Source organism: Hemitrygon akajei, chromosome 6 (genome assembly GCF_048418815.1).
Source record: "Hemitrygon akajei chromosome 6, sHemAka1.3, whole genome shotgun sequence".
NCBI lineage: Eukaryota > Metazoa > Chordata > Chondrichthyes > Myliobatiformes > Dasyatidae > Hemitrygon > Hemitrygon akajei.
In genome coordinates this window covers 181,909,137-181,932,844 of record NC_133129.1, presented here as the reverse complement: position 1 = coordinate 181,932,844, position 23,708 = coordinate 181,909,137, and the positions used below count along the sequence as shown (strand labels likewise).

General features: G+C 43.0%; 1 long non-coding RNA gene across 1 annotated transcript; it reads right to left on the bottom strand.

The window, feature by feature from the left end:
* Positions 1–4,852: 4,852 nt before the first annotated feature.
* Positions 4,853–13,370, bottom strand: LOC140728779 (uncharacterized). The gene is made up of 3 exons (XR_012099184.1): positions 13,262–13,370; positions 5,177–5,221; positions 4,853–4,962 (listed from the first exon to the last, which is right to left on the bottom strand). It is a non-coding gene; the product is annotated as an uncharacterized lncRNA (long non-coding RNA).
* Positions 13,371–23,708: the final 10,338 nt, after the last annotated feature.

The window sequence follows — 23,708 nt, the reverse complement described above, 5'->3', positions numbered from 1 at the left end:
TTTGCAAGGGGGAAAGAGAAATAGTCAAATTTTTAAAAAGAGGCAGAAAATGGAAAAATTCACCGGTTTATAAACAATGAGTACCGGGTGATTATGATCATAACATAAGAGTGGAAATGGCTGGCTACATTGGAAAGATTGATGCGTTTGATTACACAACAGATAACTGAATATTGTATATGGTGTAGATCGAGCAATATTTTAATGCTAATGAGATAGCCAATGAGAAACAAGTTCCAGTTTTGCTGAGTACCTCGCATTTAAAGGCATGCAGTTTGCTTCAAAGTTTAACTGCTTCATCCAAGCCAGCCAAAATGAGCTGTGCTGATATTATGAAAGTAACACAGGAACATTTAGAACCAAAACTATTGTTGATTGTAGAATGCTTTAGGTTTCATAAATGGAAATCTGAAGAAATCCATTTCAGCATATATGGCTGAATTGAAGAGGTTGTCGGAGCATTGTCAGTTTGATAATTGGCTTATTGGTGCACAAAGAGATTATTTAGTTTGTGGAATTTTACAAGAAAGTTTTCAAACATGACTCCTAACTGAAGGACAATATACATTTAAAAAAGTAGTTGAAAAAGCTCTATCAATGGAAATCACAGACAGAGGCGCAATTAAGTTGCGGTTAGAATGAAAGTGAGCATGAACTAAACTGCAAAATCTAAATAGAAACTTTCCTGGCCAAACAAACTGTGGCAGAGGCTTATATACACCAGACAAATGCAGGTTTAAAGGCAAAACTTGCAGAAAAATGCAACCAAGTAAGACGTATACAAAGAGCATGTCAGGCAGACGAAAATAAATAGACTGCTCAAGGAAGAGAAAAAGATAAAAAGTTAAATTGAAGTTTCAAAAAGAGCACTAATCTGCATGCTGCTGATGAAAAATTTGATAATAATGAGAGTCACACAGGACTGGGTAGCCTTGAGATTTACATTGTGAAAACCAATAATAGACAAGCAATATGGTTTATACCAAAAGTGAACGGTAAAGCTGAATGACATTTCAAAGATTCTGAACTATAGCCTGCAGATATCTAACTAAGAACTTGTACTGGAGAAAAGATAACTCCTGTGGGAATAACATTTGTAACAGTGAAATAGAACAACCAACAAGCCACACTGGACTTGTATGTGGTAAAAACAGGTGGGAGTTTGTAGGAGTTGCCTGAGACAACCACAGATTGATTGGAGATCTATTCCCCCATTTGCATGGTTTCCCCTATAATAGAGTCAACCGAAAATGAATTAAGAAAGGTACTGGATGATGCAAGACACCATGAACCATTGCCCAGCAGAGGGCAAATTAGTATTGGTGCCAGCCTCTGTGCCTCTGATTGGAAAGCACATTGGACCAAAGAATGATCACGATGCTCAGAGGAATCATGAAAGTGTCGAAAACAGTGTCATACTGAATGGTATCAGAGGTGATAGATCAGTCACTGTACAACACTGGGGTACTGTACCAGTCGGGAATGGTCTTTCACTGTATAGCACTGGGGTACAGTACTGGTGAGGATGGGTCTGTCACTGTGTAACACTGGGGTACAGTACCAGTGGGGACAGATCGTTTACTGTATAGCACTAGGGAACAATACTGGTGGGGATGGGTCTGTTAGTGTATAATACTAAGGTACAGTACCGGTGGGAATAAGTATGACCCTGTATAACATGGGAGTACAGTACCAGTGGAGACTGGTCTGTCACTGTATAACACTGGGGTACAGTATTGGTGGTGACAGATCTGTTACTGCATAACACTGGGGTACAGTGCCAGTTGGCACAGTTCTTTTACTGAATAGTACTGGGGCACAGTACAGGTGGAGATGGGCCTGTCACCATATAACACCATGGTTCAATACTGGTGGGGATGGGTCTGTCTCTGTATAACACCGGGGTACAATACTGCCACTCTCCAGAAATGGGCTGAGTGCAAGCCTTAATGTTTGCTTGAGTTTCCAGTGTGGGGCACACCAATGCCTCTTGGATTTGAAGGCAAGATTGAGGTGTGCAAACCGTACATTAGATCCTTCAAGATCCCTCACCTCATCTTCTGAAGATTCTGTCCAGCCCAACAAGGCTGATTGGGATGTCTGATAGTGTCTGCATGTTGGTCAGTTGTTTCATGTTTGCCAATGGTCACTGTGACTGGAATGCTTCATTCTATTGGAACTGTGTGTAACTGAAAACAAAACTTATTTTGGTGCTTACTTCTTTAAGCACAACAGGATACATTTGAAATCGATACAATGATGAACATCTCTCCCATTCTGATATCCGGTAACTTTTCTGAAAGTAAAATTGAACCTACTCTCTGTAACCATTCTACACCATCTGCCAGCTGCTAAACTCATAAATGTTCAATATTTTCTCTTCTTTTAATGCTTCTACCAAAATATTAACACGTTTACAACAGTTGTCCATTGAACCTTCAGATGAATTCTCTAATCCAGGGAGAAGAAGCTTCACACTGGGTACATCAGCACCACCGCAGTCAGGGAAATGGACACTGGACTGGTTCAGATTTGGAATCAGAATCAGGTTTATAATCATTGACATATGTCATGAATTTTTTTGTTTTGTGGCAGTAGTACTGTGCAATACATATAAACAATTTTAAAAATAGTAGTGCAAAAAGAGAGGAAAAAGGGGTTTACTGACACACCAATGCACCTTGAATATACCTTTAGCACGTGTATATGTGTGTGGGTCTATGCACACATGTGTATGAGTATGTAACTGTACGTGTGTCTGTGTGCATGCATTCTCATATGTGTATGTGTGTGTGTCTGTACACACATATCTGTATGTGTGTATGTATGTGCCTATGCATGCATGTGTGTGTGTGCGTGTGTGTGTGTGTGTGTGAGATAGATTGTGTCTGTGTGTGATTGTGTGTGTCTGTGAGTGAGTGTGTGTGTCTCTTTGAGGGTGTGTGTCTGTCTGTGAGTGTGCATGTTTGTGAGTGTGTGTTTATGTGTGTGAGTTGTGAGTGTGTGGGTGCATGTGTGTCTGTGTCTGTGTGAGGTGTGTGTGTGTGTGTGTGCGCGCGCCAGTGAATGTGTTTGTCCATGAGTGTATGTGTGTGTCGGTGAGTGTTTGTGTCTGTGAATGTATGTGTGTCTGTGAGTGAGTGTGTTTGTGAGTGTGTGTGTGTGTGTGTGTGTGTGTGTGTGTGTGTGTGTGTGTGTGTGTGTGTGTGTGTGTGTGTGTACGTATACGTACCTGCATCCTCTATCTATGTGTTTCAGGGTCGCTGATCTGCACTCTCTCCCACTGCACAGTTCATGCTTCCCCTCAGCAGGCACAGAAATGCATTTGTCAGATGTGGAACATCCATATACGTCAATCACCTGGTGAAGAGCTCACATTACAGACAACTCAAACCACATAATCATGTGCAAACTCCACACTCAATCAAACCCAGGTTGCTCCTGTCACTGACTGAGCTTTGTTCCACTGGTGGAACAAACTGCTCCACGCCTGTTCCAAAATTAGTCATTCTACTGGACATGGAACATAAAACCTTACAGCACATTTTAGGCCCTTCAGCCCATCATCTTGTGCCAGCCTTTTAACCTACTTTAAGATCATTCTGAACCTTCCCTTCCACATTGCCCTCCAGTATGCTATCATCCATGAGCCTATCAATGTATCTGCTCTACCACCATCCCGACAGATCTTTGCAAGCACCCACCATTCTCCATGTTAAAAACTTGCCTCCAACCTATACTTCCCTCCAATAACCTTTCTCTGGCCTCCTGAGGAAGGAAAGGTGATGGCTTTGGTGTCTATGTGGATGTACCTCGACAAGCTATTGATGAAGCCCACACCTAGGAATGTGAAGTTCTCAAACTGCTTGACCTCCATGTCCACACCCAAGATCCTGATGCAGGAATATGACCCAAAATGGTGTGAATTCTGATGTTTTAGATCCAAGTTTCTTTTGGAGGTCAGGAAAGAGGCACAAAAGTTGTTGCTTTCCCTTCATTTTATAAAGCGTAAACAGAACAAAGAATATTGAAAGCTGACAGTAATAAGAGCAAAAACTTGTAGCAGAAGGGAAAGCAAAAAGTTGGAGGAACCTTGGGGTCACATCTTTTTATACCTATAGTTAAGAGAAATTCCATTCAAATTGGTAGATAAGAGTCAACCAATCAGATAGCCCCTTTTCAAATAATACAATATCAGTGAAGCTCCTAGAGTTCTCCAGAATGCTATAAAGAACTGTAGCCACTAGGGAAAACACTGAGCAACTGCATATACATATTATGACCACTAGGAAACATACTAAACATTTCATGTATATACATAATTATAAAAAAATCCTAGCAGGTATAAATTGTTAAATTCTAAAGATAATGTGTGTTGGCACGTAGCCAAGTGGTTAAGGCATTGGTCTAGTGATCTGAAGGTCGCTAGTTCGAGCCTCAGCTAAGGCAGTGTGTTGTGTCCTTGAGCAAGGCACTTAACCACACATTGCTTTGCAACGACACCAGTGCCGAGCTGTATCGGCCCTTGCCCTTCCCTTGGACAACATCGGAGAGGGGAGACTTGCAGCATGGGCAACTGCCAGTCTCCCATACAACCCTGCTCAGGCCTGCACCCTGGAAACCTTCCAAGGTGCAAATCCATGGTCTCTCGAGACTAACAGATGCTAATGACAATTAAACACTCTAATCTAACTGGGCCTGGTCAGAGAGTGGGATGACATGGATTCCAGATTGGATGATCAAAATCAGAATCAGGTTGATTATCACGGCTCCAAAATCTATGGGCTTGATCCCACAAACTATGCACTCGCTTTCACGGAAACTGCAACTCATGTTCTCGGTGTTATTTATTTATTTATTGTATTTGCACAGTTGGCTTGTTTTTGCACATTGGTTGATTGTCAATCTTTGTATGAAGTTCTTCATCAATTCTATTGTATTTCTTTGTTCCATTGTGAATACCTGCAAGAAAATGAATCTCAGGGTAATATATGGTGACATATATTGTTGTGCATTTACTATTTCATTAAAATTAGTGTAATCCTTTGATTAAGGATTGTTTGTTGTTTATATAGTTCATTATAGTGATATGTAAAAGTACATGAACAGCATGCATCATCACGCTACCGCGTGGTATGTGCACGCGTGCTTAAAGTAAAAACTAAGTTGGACTCACATTTTAACTCCATGCCTTCCTTTGAATTAGCTTAATGTTTTGATGCTACAAAACATAAATTATATGCACGTAGTTTGATAATAAATTTACTTTGAACATTGAACATATAGTTGCTGCTTGACCTGTTGAGTTCCTGCAGCAGATTGTGTATTTCTCCAATTCCATCAAATATGTACTTTGCTAATAAACTTACTTTGAACTTTTGAACTTTGACATACGTTCTGCAGATTGTGGCAGCAGTACAGTGCAATGCATAAAATATACTATAAATTACGATAACAAATATATATAAAAAATTAGATAATTAAAGAGAGCAAAGATAGTGAGGTTCATTGTTCATTCAGAAATCTGATGTTGATGTAGACAATGGTATTTTAAAAGAAGTTATTTAGAGATGCAGTTTGGTAACAGGTTCTTCAGACCCAACAAGCCCACAAATTACTAAACCCTAACCCGTAAATATTTGGAATATGAGAGGAAATCAGAGTACCCAGAGGAAACCCACGCAGTCACGGACAGGACGTATAAACTCCTTACTGACAGGAGTGGGAATTGAACTCAGGTCATTGGCACTGCAGAAGTGTTACGTTAACTGCTATGCTACCATGTTGTCCATCAATTATATGATAGAGATAGTGCAAAAGTCAAAGTATATTTATTATCAAAGTATGCATGTTATATACAACCTTGAGATTTGTCTTATTTCAGGCAGCCACAAAACAAGGAAACACAATATAATCCATCCCCCCCCCCACACACATCGCAGACTGCCAAACTCCCAATGTGTGAAAGGAAGGACAAAGCATGCAAGCAATAAAAAAGTAAACGAATAACACACAGAACATTAAGCAGAGTATCCCCGAAACTGAGTCCACGGCCGTGGAGCCAGATCAGAGCTGAGGCAAATGCAGCTGGTGCAGGGACCCAGTGGCTGCAGGCCACAGCTGCAGTCAGTTCAACAACGGGGCGAGTTAAAAGCAGAGTAGTAAATTGTACACCGGTTCGTCCTCAGCCCTCAGCCTCAAGAGGCATTTCAATTACTGTGGTTAGCGTAATTAAATGCTTTACAGAGCCAGTGATCGGGATTCAATTACTGCCACAGTCTGTAGGGTGTGTGGTTTCCTCAGGCATACCCAAGGCTGACTGTTTGGGTTAGTGAGTTTCTGGCTTACTGTGCTGGCACCAGAAGCAATGTGACACAATGGACTGTATTGGTCGTTAATGCAAAATTACACATTACTGTATGTTTCTATGTTTCAAAGTACTTACGATAAATAAAACTAATCTTATAATATTAGATACAGCTTAAAATATAAGATAAATATATGTGTTTAAGAAGTTCTCACAACGCCTGGGCTGACAGTTCTCTTCTTGCACTCCATGCTCTATATTCTATGTTCTGTGTTCTGTGTTCTATGTTTTGCATTCAATGTCTTCTCCTCATACCCCAACGTGTTTCACAGTCTAAACCATCAGCTCTTATTACACGGTATCAAAGGCTGTAAATCCATGACTCGAGATCAACAGAAGCTTCTCTTCCATTACACTTAGGTTACCACTCTGGCATGGCTGTTAGAACCACATAATTACAGCTCGGAGCATTCCAGAGTTTGGAGTTCAATTCCGGTGTCGCCTGTAAGGAGTTTATTTGTTCTCGCAGTGAACCACATAGGTTTGTTCCCACAGCCCAAAGTCGTACTGATTGGTAGGTTAATTGGTCATTGTCCTGTGATTAGACTCGGGTTAAATAGGTAGGTTGCTGGGCGGTGCGACTCAATGGGTGGAAGGGCCTGTTCTGTGCTCTATCGCTAAATAAATAACTAAATAAATAATCTCTCTCACTCCCTTTAAAATCTCCTCTGGCCAGCCAGGCCTATATAAAGGAAATGTGAAAATCGCACTTCATGAACTGAATTCAAAATTTGACCATACATACAAAATTATCCAGTGAATTTTGGATGTTAACATCACATTTCGCTGTGTGTTTTGATGTTTTGATGTACATGTAACAAATAAAGCTCAACTTTTTTTCTCTCTTCTTTTCTCCCATTGGGCCAAAGCTGCAAAAGCCTGAAAGCACATTTCACTAGGCTCAAGGACAGCTTCTTCCCCACTGTTATCAGATGGGTGGAAAGTATCGTTGTCGTGGCTATCCCTCGAGGTCGAGGATGATAGACTTTGCTCCATTGATCTAAGCCCACAGAGTGAAGACGCCTGTGCGTGTATTTGTTTAACGTGTACTTGGTATTGCACTCCAAGAAGCACATGATACTTCACAAATCAACCAACTGATTCCAATGGCTTGGAAACCACGACGATTGCAGCTGATGGATTCGTTGCAGCCTTCATCAGCCTTCACAGCCGTTGAGTTCGAAGTAACTTCGTCCGCCTGTTCCACCGTTGAGGTCTTGGTTGGATTGTTCTTTGTCAGGGACCTCGCCCTCGACCTGACCGCCACGGGTGACCCTACCAGGAGCATAGCTCCAGACGGCATCGCTCTCGGGATCTCAGGACCACACAGACTTCTCCATCCCGACAAGGTGACAATCCACGGAGAAGTGTGGAAAGTATAGGGAGGTGTCAGAAGTATGGTTTTTTACAGAGACAGGGGTGGGTACGTGGAACACACTGTCAGGGAGGTGATAAAGGCAGGTGTTCCAGGAACAGCTGTTCCCTCGACCATCAGACTTCTAAATGGAAAATGAACCCATGTACACTAACTATCTAAGTATTTCACCTCTCTTTTACACTACTTATTTAATTTAATTTTCCCTTTTATATATACTTACTGTAATTTATATTTTTATTATTATGTGGTGATGGTTGTTATCCATTGTGTCCCGCAATGACGGAAAAATTGTGCAGTCGAGTTTTTAAAGTGGAAAAGCCATTGCACTGGGGCAGTTCCATTCTCTCAGCTTCCAGTGGTACAAACATATGTCACAAACCGGTGTTTTCCTTAGTTGTAGAGGATGACCATGTCATCTTCTGTGCCTTGTCACGCCCTTCGTTCTTCACGGAGCATTGCAGAACTGCCTTCTTGGCCGTTGGATCTCACAATAGATCCCATTTGCTCAATCCACTGGAGTTTCATGTCCCTATCTCACCGGGGTATGAGGTTGCCAGCTACCCTCACCTGGTTTACCCCTTCTCTCAAATAGGTGTACTGGGGTGTGGCTGCTATCACACGCAAATAGCTACTGGGAGCCACAGGTGAGAGCTGAGTGTCCCGTGGGGACCAAGGATGATCAATTTACCCTGGAATGGACACAACAAGACCCTTCACCAATTATCCAAACATGCTGCCCCTCCCTGGACGTGCCATATACCCCTCTGCAAAGCACTACTGCCTTGCAACAAATTTCACATCTGTCATCAATATTAAACCTGATTCTGATATGTTAGGGACATATTTGGAGAAACATAGATAGGCACATGGATGAGAGAAAAATGGAGGCCTATGTGGGAGGGAAGGGTTCAAATGATCTTGGAGTAGGTTAAAAGGTCAGGACAACAGTGTGCACAAAGATCCTGTAATGTTCTAAGTTTTGCCTGAATAATCCACTCCTCACTGACCCTCCCACCACTTTTATGCTTGCTTACCTTGCCAAAGCTTAAATGTTTGAAATGCAGAACTGGAAATTATTGGGCTGACTTCACGCATCTGAAATTCCCGCTTCCTTTACTAGGACTCATGCAACCAAATTGTGGGCTGAAGGGCCTGCACTGTGCTGTACTGTTCAACACTGTGGCTACTTTGTTAGATATACCTATGGACCTGTTCGTTAATGCAAATATCTAATCAGCCAATCATGTGGTAGCCACTCAATGCATTAAAGCATGCAGACATGGTCAAGAGGTTCAGTTGTTATACACAGCAAGCATCAGAATGGGGAAGAAATGTGATCTAAGTAACTTTCAACTTGGAATGATTGTTGGTGCCAGACAGGGTGGTTTGAGTGTCTCAGAAACTGTTGATCTCCTGGAAATTTCATGCACAACAGTGTCTAAAGCAGGGGTTTCCACCCTGGGGTCATGGATCCCTTGCTTAATGGTTAGGTCCATGATGAACAAAAAAAGTATCTAGTGAGTGGCAGTACTGTAGGTGAAGACACCTTGTTAATGAGAGGTCAGAGGAGAATGGCCAGACTGGTTCAAGCTGACAGGAAGGCCACACTGACTAAAACAACCATGCTAGTTAAACACAGTGGCATGCAGAAGAGCATCTCTGAACACACAACACGTCGGATTTTGAAGTGGTTGGGTTGTTAGAGCAATTCTTGGGTTTAGGACATTTACATTTTGCAAATGGCTTCTCAGCCACCAATCTTCAAATCTGAATGTAAATTGTAAATTTAATTTAAATGAACAATAGGTTCCTAAAAGTCGAGAGTCACAAACCAGGACAATGCTGATTAAAATTCATCTATTTGTCTGTGGTGTGGAAGCGAATCAGGAGGTGTGAAATTTCAAATAAAACATTGTAAATATGGAATTGTCCTCCGATGTCTAGCACATAAAATAAGTGTAGTGCTGGGCATAGGCAGACCTTTCGATCGAAAGCGTCTCCGTGTGACGCCTGCTGTCTCTTGTTTTGTCAAATAAAGAAGCTGCTTCACATCTGCCAGTACTTTTCTCTGGTGATTTCATTCATGCAGCAACAGGATATGGCAGCAGAGGTCCAAGGACATACACTCGGATATAGGTGGTACCTAATAAAATGGCCACTGAGTGTATGTTCTATAAAAACACAAAATGCTGGCAGAACTCAGCAGGCCAGACAGCATCCATGGGAGGAGGTAGTGACGACGTTTCGGGCCAAAACACTTCATCAGTATGTTCTATCTTCTTTTTCTCTAAAGTGGTTTAGAGTGAAAGTATTGACAAATTCAAAGATAGGCAAAGCTAAATTCATGATTTAATAATATTTGATCTGCAATGTTACAAAATCAGCTGCCAAAACAATAATTAACTGTTCATCAACATTGAGATATTTATATGCAAGTTGAACCATTTGTGGCAGCCGGCATATCTAGCAACTAAAATGCACCTTGTATGAGAATGCTCTCTGTCTCCTCCATTACTTTTCTGAATTGATGCAACATCTTCACACATAAATAGCTCAACACCTCATGGGACACATCGGATCGTACATTGGATCAGACTTATTTATTATTTACCTGAATTGACTTCCCATTAACTAATCCCTAAAGGAATCAATTATTTAAGTATATGGAAAGAACGAAAGGTCCCGGCAGTGCTTACAACTACAGAAACAGGCCATGTCCATTCAAAGTTCTAAATTCAAATTTCAAAACAAATTTATTATCAATCTAACTCTAGGTTACCATATACCAGCTTGAGATTCATTTTCTTGCAGGAATTTACAGAAATACAATTGAATTTAATAAAAAAAAACCATACCTAAGCAAAGAGTGACAAAGAAGAAGAGAAATTGTGCAATAAATAAAGGTTCCTTCAGGTTTTTATAGCCGGGAGTTGTAGTGAGGATAAGCTCCCACTACGTATCAAATCCTCCCAATGGTGTGCACTTCAAATAGCCCCGACAACCAAGACAGCTCCTGGCCTTCACATGTGGCTTAGCTACCAAGAGCAGTGGAACCATTTCTCCTGACAGGAGAAAGGGCAAAGGCAGGTTACTGCCTTAAAACCAGTCACTTAAGGCTGATGGAGCTTGTCAGCCATGGTTGGCAATTCATCAAGGAGAAGGAAAACTCTGATTTCAAACCTCCGCTGCCTTGCAGCTATACTCTCTTATGAGGAAGGCTTCGGAAGTAAACCCCGAAGGAAAAATTCAGAGCTGCAGCCCCTAAGGCAGTCCTACATTGTGTTCACAACTGAATGACAACTCCTGTGATGTAGTTGGTGCCAAACTGTATTGGTCTCTGCCGTTCCTTTGGATTTATCGGCTGTGTGAAGATGGGAATCCTGCTGCATGGGCAACAGCTTGCTCTCCATATTGTACTGCCCTGGCTTGCGTATCATGTAGTCAGCTAGATGTAACCTCCACGGTCAACCCTGACCATACAAATACAAAATATTGAGAACAATGGCTGTAGAGTCCTTGAAAGTGAGCCCACAGGTTGTGGAATCAGTTCAGAGTTGAGGTGAGTGAAGTTATCAGGAGCCTGATGGTGGTAGAGTTAAAGCCATTCTGGAACGTGATGGTTAAGCTCCTGTACCTCCTGCCCGATGCAGCAGTGAGATGGGAGCACGGCCTCGATGCTGTTTCCTTGCGGCCGTGCTCTACGTAAGTGTGCTCGGTGGCTGGGCAGCCTTTGCCTGTGGTGATGTCGGCTGCTTTCCAGAAGCAGCAGGACGTGTAGACAGAGTCAATGGAGGAAAGGCTGGCTTCTGCGATGGACTGTGCAAAATAAAAATAATACTGAGAATATGCCTGTTAAACCATGTCCAGGTGTACCAGAGAACCTCAATGCTTTGATCTAATATATCAGCTTTAAGTTCTGACATTTTCAGCTTGTGTTCAACTGGAAAGACATCCTCAATATTGGCGCCTCACGAGGCCGTGTCCTCAACCCCCGAATATACTCCCTACACACTCATGACATCATCACTCCCACACCAGTTAATATTCAAGATCGAAGGTTCAACTTTATTTGTCGTGTGTACTTTGAAATATTTGAATGTCATTTTGCATTACCAACCAACAACTTCAGGGTTTTAAACAGAACTAAGATTATTTTAATTATTAACATCAACGTCATTTAGAGGAGTTGACATCGCACTTAGTCACAGAGCAACAAATCATGTATACAGACCTTTCAGCCCATCCAGTCCATGCTAACCATGGTGCCCACCCAGCTAGTCCTGATTTCCTGCACTCGGCCTATTTCCCTCCATGCACCTGTCCAAGTGTTTCCTACTCTACCTGCCTCAACCAGCCCTTCCAGCAGCTCGTTCTATCCAATCATCACCCTCTGTGTGGAGAGATTGCTCCTCAGGTCCCTTTTCATCCTAAAGCTATGCTCCCTAGTTTTGTACTCCACTGCCCTGGGGAAAAAACATCATCCACCCTATATATGCCCCTCGTAATTTTAAACATTTCTGCATGGCTATCACGTACTTTCCTTTGCTCAAAGGAAGTCCTGTTCATTTCATGTTCTCGCAAGGGTGGCACCATAGCATAGTAGTTAACACACACTTCGCAGTACAGGCGACCCGGGTTCAATTCCTGCTACTCCCTGTAAGGATTTTGTGTGTTCTCCTTGTGACCGCATGGGTTTCCTCCGGGTGCCCAGGTTTCCTCCCACAGTACTGGGCAGTGTAAATTATTCCATGATTAATTGGTCTATGGTTTAATTGGCGAGTTGTTGGGCAGTGCAGTTCAAAGAGCTGGAAGGGCCTGTTCTGCTCTGTATCTCTAAATGAATAAATACATTTTGAATCCAGCTAACTAGATCCCCCTCAATTTCATGGGAACTGGTCTTCCAGAGCAGCCTACCAAGGAGAACATTGCTAAAGTTCATTGGGCAGAAGATACAAAACATTGAAAAGAACGTATGACCAGGCTCAACGACAGGCTCTGACCTACTGTTACCTATCAACAGTCCTCTGCACTCTCGGCCTCACAATCTACCTCATGATAACTTTGCAGCTTATTTCTGCTTGTACTGCACTTTCTCAGTAACTGTAAACCTTCTTTCTGCGTTATTTATTTTCATTTTGAGATACAACACGGCAACAGACCCATCCAGCCCAGCGAGCCCGCACTGCCCAATTACACCCGTGTGAACAATTAACCTGCTGAACTGCTTGTCTTTGGAATGTGGGCTGAAACCGGAGCACCCTGAGGTGTGGTCCATGTGGTCCAGGGGAGAGCATACATACACCTTACAGACAGCAGCCAATTCAAACTGGGTTACTGATATTATAATAAAGCTAAGCTAATGCTACGCTACTATGCCACCTAATACCTCATTCTGTTATTGTTTTCCTTTGTCCTACCTCAATCCAGTTTTGTAATCAAATGAGATAAAAGAATAGCACAGAAAACAAAGTTTTACACTGCTCCTGGGTACTTGGGACAGTAATGAAACAACTTACCAATTTACAGGTTCGCAGATGGCCCACTGTGGTGGGTTGTGACTCAAGTAATGACAGTGGGAGGAAGAGAGAGACAGCCTGCTGACATGGTGACAGGACAACAGTCTCTCCCCTGGTCAAAGAGTAGGTCATTGACTTCAGGAATCAGGGCAGAGCACAAGCCTGTTTGTTTGGGGTTGTTGTATGCTTAACATTGAAATAATATTTGAGCAATTTTGTACATATGTTGTTGATTAAGCATTCTTCTTTGTTTCAAATAGCCCATTATGGGTTATATGTATAAATACATGAATTGCACACATCAACACATCACACGTGATACGTGCCCACCTTGCTGAAAGCAAGCACAAAGTTAGACCCGTATTTCGGACTCCCGTGTCTTCCTTCAAATTAGTTTAATGTTTTGAAGTTACAAAGCATAACAGAGGTGGTTTAGAACTTCAAGTTCGGAGGTGTAAGTATCACCAATGATTTGACTTGATCTAGATAGACGGACACTATAGACAAGACAGCACACCAGTCGCTCTGTTTCCTCGGATGGCTAGGGAAATTCAGCATGCCCAAAAGACTCTTGCCAATCTTCACAGATGCACCTTAGGAACATCCTATCCATATTCATCACAGCTTGGTACAGCAGCTGCGCTGGCTAAGAGTTGTGGACACAGCTCAGCTCATCGCAGAAACCAATCTCCCACCATGAGCTGCCTGTGCTTCTCACTGCCTCGGTAAAGCAACCAACCCAGTCAAATACCCCACCCACCACGGACATTCTCCCTTCTCCCTCTTTCCCATCAGGAAGAAGATACAAAATCCTGATAACACATACCAAGAGGCTCAAGGATAGTTCTGTCCCATTGTAATAAACAAATAATCAGAATTTGTGCATGTTAAAGATGAACTCCTGACCTCACAATCTACCTTGTCGTGGCCCTTGAACTTTATTCGTCTTCATGCACTATATGTCTTCTGTTGCAGTTCCACTCTATTCTGCATTCTGTGTTCTTTATAATTCTGTACTTCCTCAATGAACTTATAAAAGGAAGGACCTGCCTGGATAATGTGTCTTTCATCTGACAATAATAAATCAATTCCAATTGTCAATTAATTTTCTCTCTTAGGAAAGGTTGATCAAACTAGGTCTTTTCTCTTGGGAGTGAAGGACAATGAGAAGTGATTTGATAGAGGTGTACAAGATAATAAGAGGCATAGATTAAGCGGACAGGCAGAGATTGTTCCCAGGGTGGAAATGGCTAATACAAGACCATAAGATCATAAGACCATAAGACATAGGAGCAGAAGAAGGCCGTTTGACCCATTCAGTCTGCTCTGCCATTCAATCATGGGCTGATCCAATTCTTCTAGTTATCCCCACTCCCCTGTTTGCACCCTATACCCTTTGATGCCCTGGCTGATCAAGAACCTATCTATCTCTGCTTTAAATATACCCAATGACTTGGCCTCCACAGCCACTCATGGCAACAAATTCCACAGATTTACCACTCTGACTAAAGTAATTTCTCCACATCTCAGTTCTAAAATATGTCCTTCAGTCCTGAAGTTGTGCCCTCTTGTCCTAGAATCCCCTACCATGGGAAATAACTTTACCATATCTAATCTGTTCAGGCCTTTTAACATTCAAAATGTTCCTATGAGATCCCTCCTCATTCTCCTGAACTCCAGGGAATACAGCCTTAGAGCTGCTAGATGTTCCTCATATGGTAATCCTTTCATTCCTGGAATCATTCTTCATTGAACCCTCTCCAATGTCAGTATATCCTTTCTAAAATAAGGATCCCAAAACTGCACACAATACTCCAAGTATGGTTTCACAAGTGCCTTACAGAGTCTCAACATCACATCCCTGCTCTTATATTCTATACCTCCAGAAATGAATGCCAACAACGCATTCACCTTCCTCACAACGAACTCAACCTGAAAGTTAACCTTTAGGGTGTCTTGCACAAAGAGTCCCAAGTCCCTTTGCATCTCTTTATTTTGAATTCTCTCCCCCTCTAAATAATAGTCTGCCCATTTATTTCTTCTACCAAAGTGCATGACCAGATGCTTTCCAACATCCAGCCATGAAGGCTCTTTGTTTCCTCAATACTGCCCACTCCCAGATAATATGGGGCAGTACTCTATCACGAGCAGTGAACATAGATGCAGAGATCAGCAACAGAATTGCTAAAGCCAGTGCCGCCTTTGGGAGACTCCGTGAGAATGTATGGGAGCGGAGAGGACTCAGCCTTACCACTAAGCTGAAGGTCTACCGAGCAGTGGTTCTCACCACCCTCCTCTATGCCAGCGAGACCTGGACTGTCTACAGCAGACACGCTAAACAGCTCAACCACTTCCACTTGAGCTGCCTCTGCAGACTTCTCCACTTACGATGGCAGGACAAAGTCCCAGACACGGAGGTCCTGGAGCGGGCTAGCACCCACAGCGTCTACACCCTCCTACAGAAAGCCCAAGCCAGATGGGCTGGCCATGTCGTCAGGATGTCTGACAGTGGACTACCAAAACAGCTGCTGTATGGAGAGCTGAGCCAGGACAAGCGCTCAGTTGGAGGGCAGAAGAAATGTTTCAAAGACTGCCTCAAAGTGTCCCTCAAAGACCTCAACATCAATCCCAGTAGCTGGGAATCACTTGCTCTGGACCGCCCAACCTGGTGGAGCAGGACCACTAAAGGAGCGTATGCAGCAGAAATCAGACGTACCGCAGAGGCTCAGAGGAAACGCGCCGCGTGCAAGGCTTGAGCTACCTCCACTTCCACTGCAGCACCTACCCTCATGTGTCCCACATGTGGGTGAGCTTTCAGGGCCCGGATTGGCCTCACCAGTCACCTCCGGACCCACAGTCACAAACCCTCCACCTGACAGAAGTCGTGGTCGTCTTCGACTCCGAAGGACAAACAACAACAACAGCCACCCACTCCACCACCTGTCTTTGTATCATCAGCAAACTTAGCCACAAATCCATTAATGTCATAGTCCAAATCATTGACATACATCATAAAAAACAGCAGTCCCAACACCAACCCCTGTGGAACTCTACTGGTAACTGCCAGAATAGGATCCCTTTATTCCCACTCTCTGTTTTCTGCTGACCAGCCAAAGCTCCACCCATGCTAGTAACTTCCGTGTAATTTCATGGGCTCTTATCTTGCTAAGCAGCCTCCTGTGTGACACCTTGTCAAAGGCCTTCTGAAAATCCAAGTACACCATGTCTGCTGCATCTCCTTTGTCTATCCTGCTTGTAATTTTAAGATGTTTGGTTGAAAGTATAAGAGGGAGTGTCAGAGATATGGTTACTTTCACAGAGAGTGATGGGTGCATGGATCACCCTGCTGGGGCTGGTGGTAGAGGCAGCATGGTAGCATAGTTGTTAGCACAACAACCACCGGGCTACAAAGCATGTGCTACAAAGCATGATATGAGTCAGCTGTACATTTCCTCATTCCCTGTCACACCCACTGTTGAACTTGAACGCACGCGAGGTCATTATGCACGTGAGGTCATCAGTCGGTTATTAACCTATAAACCCCATTTCCAGAAAAGTTGGGATATTTTCCAAAATGCAATAAAAACAAAAATCTGTGATATATTAATTCACGTGAACCTTTATTTAACTGACAAAAATACAAAGAAAAGATTTTCAATAGTTTTATTGACCAACTTAATTGTATTTTGTAAATATACACAAATTTAGAATTTGATGGCTGCAACACACTCAACAAAAGTTGGGACAGAGGCATGTTTACCATTGTGTTTCATCACCTTTCCTTTTAATAACACTTTTTAATCATTTTGGAACTGAGGATACTAATTGTAGTAGATTTGCAATTGGAAATTTTGTCCATTTTTGCTTGATATAAGACTTCAACTGCTCAACAGTCCGTGGTCTCCATTGTCTGATTCTCCTCTTCATGATGCGCCATACATTTTCAATAGGAGATAGATCTGGACTGGCAGCAGGCCAGTCAAGCACTCGCACTCTGTGTCTACTAAGCCACACTGTTGTAGCCCGTGCAGAATGTGGTCTGGCATTGTCCTGCTGAAATAAGCATGGACGTCCCAGGAAGAGGCGTTGCCTTGATGGCAACATATGTCTCTCTAAAATCCTAATATACGCCTCAGAGTCAATGGTACCTTCACATACATGCAACTCACCCATGCCGTGGGCACTGATGCACCCCCATACCATCACAGATGCTGGCTTTTGCACCCTTCGCTGATAACAATCAGGATGGTCGTTTTCATCTTTAGCACGGAGAACTCGACACCCATTTTTCCGAAAACTAGCTGAAATGTGGACTCATCTGACCACAGCACACAGTTCCACAGTCTGTCGGTCCATCTGAGATGAGCTTGGGCCCAGAGAACTCACCAGTGTTTCTGCATAGAGTTGATGCATGGCTTCCTCCTTGTGTAATACAGTTTCAAGTTGCATTTCTGGATGCAGCGACGGACTGTGTTAAGTGACAATGGTTTTCCGAAGTACTCCCAAGCCCAGGTGGCTATAATTGTCACAGTAGCATGACGGTTTCTTAGGCAGTGCCACCTGAGGGCTCGAAGATCATGCATATTCAACAGTGGTTTCTGACCTTGCCCTTTACGCACTGAGATGTCTCTGAATTCTCTGAATCTTTTCACAATATTATGTACTGTAGATGTTGAAAGATCTAAATTCTCTGCAATCTTGCGTTGGGAAATGTTCCTTTTGAACTGACTAACAATTCTCTCATGAATGTTGGCACAAAGGGGTGAGCCACGACCCATCCTTGCTTGCAAAGACTGAGTCTTTGATGGACGCTACTTTTATACCCAGTCATGATACCTCACCTGCTACCAATTAGCCCGCTTAATGTGGAGTCTTCCAAACCAGTGTTACTTGAATATTCTGTGCACTTTTCAATCTTATTTTAATTCTGTCCCAACTTTTGTTGAGTGTGTTGCAGCCATCAAATTCTAAATTTGTGTATATTTACAAAATACAATTAAGTTGGTCAGTAAAACTATTGAAAATCTTTTCTTTGTACTTTTGTCAGTTAAATAAGGGTTCACGTGAATTAACATATCACAGATTTTTGTTTTTATTGCCAGCATTTCCCTGTGTATGACACAGTGTGTAGACTGGCATTCAGGAGCAATCTCTGACTCAGGCAGTGAAACCAGACAGCCGTCCAGTCATAGCTGCAGTCCCGTCTGTGCATATTCCAACACAGAATGACCAGTCCAGTTTGCCTGACATGTAGTCATTCAAAGACTTGAATAGTTCTGCCCTAGTTGTGTTAGTTGGCAGTGGCAGTGCACACAACATATTCGTGAGAGAATTGTTAGTCAGTTCAAAAGGAACATTTCCCAACGCAAGATTGCAGAGAATTTAGGTCTTTCAACATCTACAGTACATAATATTGTGAAAAGATTCAGAGAATTCAGAGACATCTCAGTGCGTGAAGGGCAAGGTCAGAAACCACACAACATATTTTGGAAAATATCCCAACTTTTCTGGAAATGGGGTTTGTAAAACTACTTGATGAGTAAAAAACAAACGTCATTTGAGAGTTTCTTTGGAAGAGGTGGTAGAAGGCCTAACGATGATGATAACGCAGAGGCAGCTGAGGCCGAGACTGCAAAAAAAAAGAAAGCTTCCTTCAACAGAAAATATGACAAGTTGTACATAAAGTATAGCTTTAATGCGACTGGTGACTCGCACGCTCCAAGCCCCCTGTGTGTGATCTGTGGAGACAAGCTGTCTAATGAGGCAATGAAGCCCTCAAAACTGCTTCAGCACCTTGAGTCCAAGCACCCTGCACTTAAAGACAACCCCGTTGAGGATTTTGAGCGGAAAAAACGTGAGCAAGCGGGCCAGAAGCAAGTGCTGAGAGCCACCACCTCCACAAATGCTGCCGCTCTTAGTGGCTAGCTGTGTTGCTAAGGTTAAGAAGCCTTTCACTGTTGGTGAAGCATTGATTCTGCCTGCTGTCAAGGACATGCCGTGAACTGTTGGGAGAAGCTGCAGCTAACAAGATGGCACAGGTTTCTCTTTCAGCTACCACAGTTTCAAGGGGAATCGATGACATAGCGGAGGACATCGAAGCACAGCTGTTGGAATGGCTTAGCGAGTCACCATGGTATGCTATCCAGGTTGACGAGTCTACCAGTGTTGACAACAAGGCAATACTGTTGGTTTATGTGCGATATATATTTCAAGACGATGTGCAGGAGGATATGTTGTGTGCACTGCTGCTGCCAACTAACACAGCTGGGGCAGAACTATTCAAGTCTTTGAGTGACTACATGTCAGGCAAACTGGACTGGTCATTCTGTGTTGGAATATGCACAGACGGGGCTGCAGCTATGACTGGACGGCTGTCTGGTTTCACTACCTGAGTCAGAGGTTGCTCCTGAATGCCAGTCTACACATCGTGTCATACACAGGGAAATGCTGGCTAGCCGAAAAATGTCACCTGATCTTAACAGCATATTGAGTGACTTTGTTGAAGTTATCAATCACATCAAAGCAAAAGCCCTTAACTCACATCTGTTTGAGCAACTTTGCGAGGAAATGCATGCAGAGCACAAATTCCTTCTCTCACACACTGAAGTCAGGTGGCTGTCGAGGGGGAGAGCCCTGGCCAGGGTTTTTGAGTTAAGAGAGCTGCTACAGAGATTTCTTTCAGGAAAAAAGTCACCACTGGCAGCACACTTCAGTGACGAGGAGTAGACAGCAAAACTCACTTATCTGTGTGACATCTTCAACCTGCTCAATGAACTCAATTTGTCACTTCAGGGGAGAATGACAACTGCCTTCAAGTTGGCAGATAAAGTGTCTGCTTTCAAAGCCAAACTGGAACTGTGGGGACGGCGAGTGGACAGGGGCATATTTGACATGTTCCCAACATTAGTTGGAATTTTGGGAGAGACTGAGGCTGCACCGTCCTTCTCACAGCTGGTGTGCGATCACCTATCTTCACTGTCGACAGAATTCGAGTGTTGCTTCCCAACCGCAAATGACCCAAGACATGCAAAGGAATGGGTCCGTGACTCATTTGTGAATGCCCCCGGTGAATCATCCATGTCAGCGCGGGAAGAAGATCAACTCCTCGAGCTTGCAAATGACGGTGGGCTGAAAAGTATGTTAGACATAACATCTCTGCCGGCATTCTGGATCAAAGTCAAGGCTGAATATCCTGAGATAGCCATGAAAGCACTGAAAACATTGCTTCCATTTCCAACATCATATCTTTGTGAAGTGGGTTTTCTGCAATGATTGCAACCAAAACTAAATTGCGGAATAGATGGGACATAAAGAACCCCCTTCGAGTATCGCTGTCTCCCATCACCTCTCGATGGGACCGTCTTGTTGCAGGGAAACAAGGCCAGGGCTCCCACTGATCCAGCGATATTGGTGTTGCAATGATTTTATATGTTCATGCGAGGAAAATATGCGCTGTGTGTTTAATATTAAATTCGTTAGATAAACCCTTCTAGAAACAAAATTGAGTGTATTAGCCACTTATAAGTGACTTATAGTTGACTTGTCATCTATATTCTGGTCATGATTAACACCCCCCACCAGTCAGCCGGTCCGCAAGAATATTGTCAATATTAAACCGGTCTATGGTGCAAAAGAGATTGGTGACCCCTGCTTTACATTACCAGCTACCTGGGTTCCATTCCTGCCGCTGTCTGTAAGGAGGTTGTATGTTCTCCCCGTGATTATGTGGGTTTCCTCCAGGTGCTTTGGCTTCCTCCGATAGTCCGAAGAGGCACCGGTTAGTAGGTTAACTGGTCATTATAAATTGTCCTGTGATAAGGCTAGGATTAAATTGGAGGTTGCTGTGCGGCACGGCTTGAGGGGCTGGAAGGGCCTGTTCCACTCTGTATCTCAATAAACAGATAAATTAGGGGCATTTAAAAACTCTTAGATAGGCACATGGATGACAGAGAAATGGAGGGCTATATGAAAAGAAGGGTTATATTGATCTTAGGCTATGTTAAAAGGTTGGTACCAAATCGTAGGGTGAATGGCCTGTACTGTGTTCTCTGTTCTATGTTCTTTGTATGAGGGCATCGCAGAATGACAGGACAACCGCATTCCATACGATCATTATTTCGGCACCAGTACAGGTACAGGATGAAAATTTGCCAATGTGATGGAGTCCACCTGATCTGGCTGAGATCCCGGTACAGCAGCAAGTCCATAGTACAAATGTTTCCAATCTTTTTTATGCCTTTGGCTAACACCATTAAGAAATGGGTCCGTGGACTCCAGGTTGAGAGCCCCTGTCGTGGAGAATGGTGACAAATACCTGCAATGGGAAAGCATGGGTGCGTTAGGAAAAAGCAAAGCCATTGTTCACTCTGAAACAGAGAAAGATCCGAACTGCTGCTTCAGCCATAAAGAGAAAACTAAATGATATGCAGTGATTAAAGCAGGGGAGGCAAACTGGTAATGTGAAAACCAGATGTGCAGCAGATACACTGCTCGGAATGTGTAACCCAACAATATTGTGCAGAAGATAAGGTGCTAAATGGATGAATTACAGCAACCACTTCAACTTAGTGGGTGTGATATGATAGCCATTGCTGAGATACACCATGCTAAAAGGTCTAAAAGTAATACATTTGAGCAGTAGGATAAATCTTAGAGATTAAGGATGAAGAGAGATTATAACAAAAGTCAGGCAGACAGAAGAAATGATTTAGGGTGAATGTAGGAATCAAAACCAAGTTATTAACTGCAGGGTAGCACAAGTTTCTGCAAAAAGCACCAGTATAGATCACAAGAGTTCAAAAGTTCAATGTTAAAATTTTAAAGATAATTTATTATCGAAGTGACCCTGAAATTAGTTTTCTTACAGGCATTCACAGTAGAACAGAGAAATACAATAGAATCAATGAAAAGCTACACACAAAGTATGATAAGCAACTGATATGCAAAAGAAGCCAAACGGAGCAAATACAAACAAACAAATAAATAAACACATATACAGATTTTTTTTTATCAATGTAGTAGCAGTTGAACTGATGTAGGAGGTCTCATCCATGTTGGAGAGTGAGAGATTTTTAAAAAGGAGCTTTCACGGAATTCAGCTTTTTACGGTGGCATAATCATGATTTATTAGCAAGAGCAAATAAGAATAAGATGGGGCAAGTGGAGTGGCCATTGTGTGAGTGGATCTGGGTTAGACTGGGGAGACTTTGGCTTATCAGGCTTGGGAGAGGTGTGTGTCTGCCGAGTTTCTTCTTCTTTCTTCGTTCTTCACTTTGTCTGTTAGCACATCTTTAGAGCAGTGAGGATGGCTCCAGGGTCTGTGATGTGCCCTCCACGTGAGATGTGGGAATTCTGGGGACTTCCAGCCTCCCAGATAACCACATCTGCACCAGATGCACCAAACTGCAGCTCCTCAGAGAACGTGTCAAGGAACAGGACCTGCAGCTTGATGACTTTTGGCTCAGAGGGGAAACTGAACAGGTGATAGATAGGAGCTGCAGAGAGGTAGGCACCTCTAAGTTTCAGAAGTCAGGTAAATAGGTGACTGACAGGAGAGGAAAAGGAGGAAGAGAGTCAGTACTGTGCACCCCCCGTGGACTTTCCCCTCAATAGTAAATGTACCGCTTTGGATACTGTTGACTTACTGGGGGAAGCCACGGTGACAGGGTCTCTGGCACTGAGACTGGCTCTGTGACTCAGAAGGGATCCATAGTTAGAGGACATGAGATTCTGAGGACGTGATAGAGACAATCAGATGGTAAGTTGCCTCTCAGGTCCCAGGATCAGGGACATCTCGGAATGGGAGGGCAACGTTCTAAAGGGGGAGGGTGAGCAGCCAGAAGACTTGGTATATATTGGCACCGATGACAAAGGTAGGAAAGAGGAGTAGGTCCTGGAGAGAAAATTCGGGGAGCAAAGTAGAAAGTTGAAAAACAAGATCTCCAGGGCAGCAATCAAAAAGAGTGATGGTACAGGACTGAAGGTGTTATATTTGAATGTGTGCAGTATACGAAATAAGATAGATAATCTTGTAGCGCATTTTGAGATTGGCAGGTATGAAGTTTGGGCATTTCTGAGTCATGGCTAAAAAAAGATTATAGTTCGGATCTTAAAATCCAAGGACACATCTTGTATCAAAAAGACAGGCAAGTAGGTGGTGGGGAGAGTCTACAAGATAGATAATCTTGTAGCCATTTTTACCAACATGGCTCTGTTGGTAAAAATGAAATCAAATCCTTAGTAAGAGGTGACATAGGATCTGAAGTTATAAAATACTTGTAGATAGAGTTAGAAACTACGAAGGTAAGAAGTTACCGATGGAAGATATATACAGGCCATGATACGGTCTACCAATTACAATGAGATATAGAAAGGCATATCAAAAAGGCAATCTCACAATACTCATGAGGGATTTCAATATGCAGATACATTGGGAAAATTAGGTTGG